Source organism: Muntiacus reevesi, chromosome X, assembly GCF_963930625.1.
Source record: "Muntiacus reevesi chromosome X, mMunRee1.1, whole genome shotgun sequence".
Taxonomy (NCBI): Eukaryota; Metazoa; Chordata; class Mammalia; order Artiodactyla; family Cervidae; genus Muntiacus; species Muntiacus reevesi.
Window position 1 is genome coordinate 97,660,182 of NC_089271.1, and position 7,242 is coordinate 97,667,423.

Below are 7,242 nucleotides of genomic sequence, written 5' to 3' on the forward strand. Positions count from 1 at the left end.
TCAGCTCAGTAAATGGAACTTGGGAAGTTTGTAAAACAGGGCTAAAACTTGTGCTCCACTGAGCTGTGATGAACTTGAAACACTAGGCCTTGTGGAAAGCATGCTGTATGGTTAACCTTAACGGAGGCCTGGAAACCTTCGGATCCTTCCATGCTCCAGAGTTTGCTATTGCACCTCTTGAGTGTTTTTACTGTTTCTGCAACCACCCAGTGGTCAATTCTGTGAAGTCCCTTAACATCCTGAATGTAGTCCATGAATACACCGGCTTATTGCAGGATGCATAAATACATCATAATAACAATGGTAACTGCCTATCATTACACTGCAGGTTATACAGTACATCATGGAGATGATCTTATTTGCTAAAACAAGCAACAGGGCACAATAGACTTGAGATTCTGGCTTTTGACTGAGCCGGAGCCAAATAAATACATTGGGAGCTCTATTCCTAGAGTTTTTGGCAGAACACATGGATGGCCTCCCTTCCCAAGACTTAAGCCTGTATTAGCTAAACTGCAGGGTATAACTTGCGTTTCACTGTCCCTGTCATCTCTGCTGCCATTTCAGATCACAGAGGTCACAGTAATGATTTGAAACCAGATGTTTGCTATTCCTTAGCCTCTTCTCATTTAAATAAATAAGTAGCAGTAGATCAACATCCTGACATGTGCTGCTCATCCCCAAATACTCATTTATGCCTTTCGACCACCCTCTCATGCTGGAATCAAGATTGCTGGGAGAAATATCAATAACTTCAGATATGCAGATGACACCACCCTTATGGCAGAAAGTGAAGAAAAACTGAAGAGCCTCTTGATGAAAGTGAAAGAGGAGAGTGAGAAAGTTGGCTTAAAGCTCAACTTTTTTGGCCTAAAGCTCAAAGATTCAGAACACTAAGATCATGGCCTCCAGTCCCATCCCTCTACAGCAACTAGAGAGGGAAACAGTGGAAACAGTGGCTGACTGTATTTTTTGAGGCTCCAAAATCACTGCAGATGGTGACTGCAGCCATGAAATTAAAAGACACTTACTCCTTGGAAGGAAAGTTGTGACTAACCTAGGGAGCATATTAAAAAGCAGAGACATTACTTTGCCAACAAAGGTCCGCCTAGTCAAGGCTATGGTTTTTTCCAGTAGTCACATATGGATATGAGAGTTGGACTGTAAAGAAACCTGAGTGCCCAATAATTGATGCTTTTGAACTGTGATGTTGGAGAAGACTCTTGAGAGTCCCTTGGACTGCGAGGAGATCCAACCAGTCCATCCTAAAGGAGATCAGTCCTGAGTGTTCACTGGAAGGACTGATGTTGAAGTTGAAACCTCAACAATTTGGCCACCTGATGCAAAGAGCTGACTCATTTGAAAAGACTCTGATGCTGGGAAAGATTGAGGGCAGGAGAAGGGGACGACAAAGGATGAGAGGGTTGGATGGCATCACCGACTCAATGGACATGAGTTTGTGTAAACTCTGGGAGTTGGTGATGGACAGGGAGGCCTGGCGTGCTGCAGTCCATGGGGTCACAGTCAGACAGGACTGAGGGACTGAACTGTATTGACCTGAACATCCTTCTCATGGGCATGTGCTTTTGTTGGCCATCAAACACATCCTGCTGCTATAGCAGAGGTAACTGGGAGCCTTGGCCCAAGTGGGAAATTCATATCTACAAGAATATTCATTGTTTGTGATCAGCTTCTAATTAGTTCCATCATTTCTGTGCTCTTCTGAGCCCACCTCTGTGTTTTTCCATATGTCTGCTTCCCTGGTACCTGAAGATGCATGTTGCTTTCCAGCACTGGTGGTCAGTAGCCCAGGGTAGACAAAATAACCCAGCGCCTGCACAGACAGTTCCCTACAGGGACAGAGCGCCAGCGAGATGAGCCAGACAGGCAGCTTCCTGTGATGCTTTCAGAAAAACAGCTCTTTGTAGGGGCCACTTCTGTTATAGGGACCCCAAACAAGTTGCTTTAAAATTAGTTGTGAATACATTAAAACTGCCATTACTCAAAATTGCCCAGTGTCTCAAGAAACTTTGCAGGCCTTACCTTGGGGTTTAATTCCTGAATCATGTCAAGAGCTGCCACACTTCCAGGCACGTGGGAGGTAGCCAATCAACTGTGACCCAATTTCCTGGGAGATGTCAGGCTGGTGGAGAAGCTGAAGGATTCAAGGGCATGCTAGTAGGTTTGTCCACACTTGTGTACACACTTGTGTTTTCACTTGTAACATAATGGAAACTCCTCCTTCCGTTTTCCCTGCCACCTTTGCTTTTAGATGTATATGATGTTGAACCTGAAAAGGCCTTGAGGGATTGTATATGACAAGAAAAGTTATCTTGGTCCTCCTAGTTTATTCTAGATTATTCTGGTTATTCTGGTCCTCCATGAATGACTCTTTCTGACTTCTCTGATCTAATCTTCAGACAGTCTGCTGCTCACTCCTGATACATGTATATCAATACCATTGTACCAGGGTATACCAGTATATTGGTATATACCAGTGTACCAATTTATACAGATGTAAACCCAAATGTACACTAATTGATGAATAAATAAAATGTGTATCTATGCAGGGCTTTCCAGATAGCTCAGTTGCTCAATGACTTATTATTCAACTGTTAGAAAAGAATGAACTAATAACCTAAGGGGAAAAAAGAAAGAAGTTCTGATACTTGTTCCAACCAGAACCAACCTTTAGCTAATTGAATGGGTTAGGTTCCAGAGAATGGCTTTTCTTTCTAGAGAAGGATGTGAAGGGTAATTTGTAGCTAGTTATTTTCTAGAAGGGGATTCAGATGTTGGGTAGGGCTTGGAAGTAGAGGTATATATACACTCACACACACATGAAAGTTTCTCTCTGGTTGAGCTTACTGGTGCAACACCTAGAGGAGGGATGTAACATTTTAAAAGGACAACTTTTGGAAGGATATGAAGAAAGTGCAACCCATGGCTTTAGTCATTTGCTTGTCTCTGATAAAAGCTGAAACTCACCTCCAATCCATGACAGGGCAGAAGCATTCCCAGTGTTCTTGCTGTTCAGGCTGAAGGGATGTAGCAAAATGGCAGGTATTCCAAAGCCCTTGTGAGGCATCTGCTGACTGATTATCAGCTGCAGTGTCAAGAGTAACATCAGCATCCCAAACACGAGGGTCCCTGGCACTCATCATGTGTGTTAACTTCCCTGAACAAGCACCAGCAGATGGTAGGGGAGGGGAGGCCAGGCTTGGATCAACACTCTAGGGTGGTAACACCTGTTCGGGGTTTGGGAAGGGGGAGTTGAAGTTCTAAGCTCACTGACCTGCTTCAGAGATTGAAATCTGCTGTTTGATGCTGCAAGACACAAGTTCATTCTCAAGGAGGAATTGGAAGAAAGGAAAACTCCATAGTCCATGTCACACAGCAAGGTTTGAACACGCGGTTGGAATTGCTTCAGAGGCTGAGTTAGTAGTGGGGGAGGCTCTGGTTTGCACAGTCAGGCAGGGACCTGCTTGTGTGTACAAGCTGCCTCTCACACATATTCTGGTCAATCTGCCCTGGGCTCTGCGTAGGCCCCATCTATGGGGACAAATACCTTTGCCAAGTGAGAACAAAGGCAGTGGCCTCTACAGAAATGAAAGCTACAAGTGAAGCCTCAAGAGGTATAACTAGGCTACTGCTCTCTGAGCCAGGCCCTTGGTTGGACATATTGGGTGGTAGGATGAGAGGAAGGAAAATAAGGATGGCAATGTTATCAGGAGCCAGAAACACAGGCTTAGAGAACCGCCTTTTCCCCAGAGCCACTGACATGTTAAGTGGCCTCTTACCCGACTAGGCTGGCCAAAACTGGATTGACTTTGTGTCTCTGTCTTTTTCCCACCCACGCCAGTACCTGAGCCTCCACACTCATCCAACCACCAATGTCCACCAATTTGAAGTCAGAGATGTCTCGACCCCGCTTTCTCCTATGGGCCATGGTCTGAATTCAGGCCCTCGTTATTTCTGGTCTTCTAACTGCTGTCTACTCCCAGGACCTCAAATCTGCCTTCCACACTGCTGATGAGGAACTATCTAGGAGCACTGGCAGGACCACTGAGATAGGCTCTGGGCTTTCTGTAGGTAAGGGGAGGAAGTCTCCAGTTCAAAAGCAACCCACATCAGCACTGTTGGACAGCCAATCTGGCATTCCACCCTGCAACCTAAGGGGCAGAACAAGAGGCACGGAGCTGGCTGGCACTCCCGGAGGAAGTGGACTCTCAAGAAATGGGCCACGCAGAAATGTGGGCCTTGCACCTCCTCTGCCCTGTATGGAAATACCCAGTGCTTCCCACCTGACTCTTAAAAACTGGTCTTTGCACTTCATGTAACATCTTTCTTCAGGGGATTTCACAAAAGAAGCTCAAAGCAATCTGCTCATAGACCTGGTTCGCAGGCATCCGTTCCCCAGCAGTGTCTGAGGGCAGGAGGAGAGGACAGGGGAGCAGGGCCCTAGCACTTACTTGGGAGAGTTTCTTCTGCTTAGAAATTCCTTTCTGGTCCTCTGAAATCTAACATAGAATCCCATTTAATATGAGGAATATAAACGAATAGCACTGTGTGTTTGAGCGGGAGACTGAGAACAGGGTGGGGAATGGGGCGCAAAGAAAGGCAGGAAACAGAAGGACTGAATGGTTAACAATGCTACCTCTTCTGGGAAGCAGGATGGGGGTGGGCTTTGTGGAATGATTGCTCCTTTCAGTTCTGGGCTATATGATTTGTTGTTGTTGTTGTTGTTTTCAAAAAAGTATTTTTTTCCATTTATTTTTATTAGTTGGAGGCTAATTACTTTACAATATTGTAGTGGTTTTTCTCATATATTGACATGAATCAGTCATGGATTTACATGTATTCCCCATCCCGATCCGCCCTCCCACCTCCCTCTCCACCCGATCCCTCTGGGTCTTCCCAGTGCACCAGGCCCGAGCACTTGTCTCATGCATCCAACCTGGGCTGGTGATCTGTTCCACCATAGATAATATGTTACTCAGCCATTAAAAAGAATTCATTTGAATCAGTTCTAATGAGATGGATGAAACTGGAACCCATTATACAGAGTGAAGTAAGCCAGAAATATAAAGACCATTACAGTATACTAACACATATATATGGAATTTAGAAATATGGTAATGATAACCCTATATGCAAAACAGAAAAAGAGACACAGATGTACAGAACAAACTTTTGGACTCTGTGGAAGAAGGCGAGGGTGGGATGTTTCAAGAGAACAGAATCAAAACATGTATATTATCAAGAAAGTATTTTTATTACTCGGGTGATGTAAAAAAAATTCAATCTCTTTTTAACATAAAGTATCATGAATACTGGTGAAAAATGTAATGAAGCATTATCGTGGGCCAGTAAACCAATACCATGCAAATCTCAAACTGCTAAAATATTAAACAAGTAATGAACATTTATATTGAATATAAATATAAATGAATATTGCTCTTGCTACTTCAAAGCAAGCTTTAGATCCTGGTTTCCTTGAACTTAAAGACATGGAAAGGAAAATATTTTTAGTATTAGGTTATCAATAGAAGGTACTCATATCTTGCTTGTAGGGGCAGTTAGAGAGCTTAATGTGTTTGTCAAAACTTAGCAGTGTACAGGGAATATAGTGAATTTTACTCCATGTAACTTATGCCCCCCAAATAAGTAAAAGAATAGGTTATCATTAGAGGATGGTTGGCTGTCCACAAGTAACTACCACTGCTAATTGCAGATTTTCTGCATGTAAGACTGTTTATCAGTTTAAATATATTATTTCAAGTAATCCCCTCAATAAGTGTGACATCAATGGGTCATTAATTTCCATTTACAGATAAAATAATAGATGCGTGGAGATGTACTGTGAGCAATGACACAGCTGGCAATCAGCTGGTCTGGGACAGGAATCCAGCTCTCACACCATGCACCTGCACCGCCCTACACATATCCATCCAGAGTGTCCATTGGTGATGCCATACTCCTTCCTGCTGGACATCCTTGGCCTCTCCAGGGAAAATCTGGGGTGAACTCCCTTCAAGTCACTGTTCAACCGTGTCTTTGGGTCCGCCTTCATGTCTGAGTGATGCCAAGGCCACCAAAGGCAGCAGCCTTGCACTCCCTGCCCACATTCCCACATACTTCTCCCAGAGCAGCCTTAGTGGATGATGCCCCAGTGTCCACCTGGTCAAGTTCCAAATAACCATCTGCCCACAGATGGACCCACCCCATCGGAAGAGCAAAGCTAGAAGGATTGATCTAAGTAGCATGGTCCAGCCTCTATTACTCCATGTCCACCAAAGAATTCATCCCTGGTGCACCATTTAATCTCCAGGGTCGAACTCAGCCCCAGTGTCAGGAACCTCTTTGTGGGACTGAACCTCATGTGAGGCAACTCAGGACACAGGAGCGATGTGTCCAATCACGATTTGCTTGCTGGTGGATAGGCTCAAGCAACTCTGGTGTTCTACTTGCAGGAGGGAAGAAAGCCCATCAATGCCAGGGACAAGCAAGGGCAGTGTGGAAAGCCAATGGTGTGGGGGGTGGGTACAGGAGGGCCCTGGCCACCAAAAGTCCCCCCACTGGCCTTCAGTCACTTGCTGCTCAGACACAAAACCCAACAGCAGAGTGGGAGGGGTAGTGAAGTGACTCTATGCACCTGCCAGGAGCTAGAAAGGGGAGCAGGTACTGGGGCTGGGGACAGGGGTTGGTGGGGGCAGAATTCAGAGAAGAGCAACAGACCCCAGGAAGGGTACAAGCTTGGGAGAAGGCCCAGGCGCCCTGGGAAGGTCATGAGAGAGGGGGGCTCGGGGCCTGCGGAGGGACGAGGGGTGCTGGCCAGTGGCCTATGAGTTTTTGAAGACGGACGGTGGGCTTCTCCAGTGTCTGGAGAAAGCTGCAGAGTGTGGGGACAGAAGAGGATGCAGGGCTGTGGTGGGGAGTTGGGGCAATAAGCAGATTTCAGAGATGGGGAGAGGGCCTCAAGGCTTGGGAGAGGGAAGAGTGCTCCACGGAAGAGAGGGAGTTCCGGGGAGAGGGCTCAGGATCAGAGGATCAGGATGGAGCCACAGGGTCTTGTGAAGAACTGGAGTCCTGGGGATTTCCAAGAGGACACCAGGGGTCCAGGGAGGTCAACAGGGTCCAGGGAATGGATGCTGAGCTTAAGATAGGGCACTAGGGTCTTGGGAAGGAATTCAGAAACAAGGGAAGGGCAGGCGCTCTCAGGAGGAAGAAGCACGAGGTCGG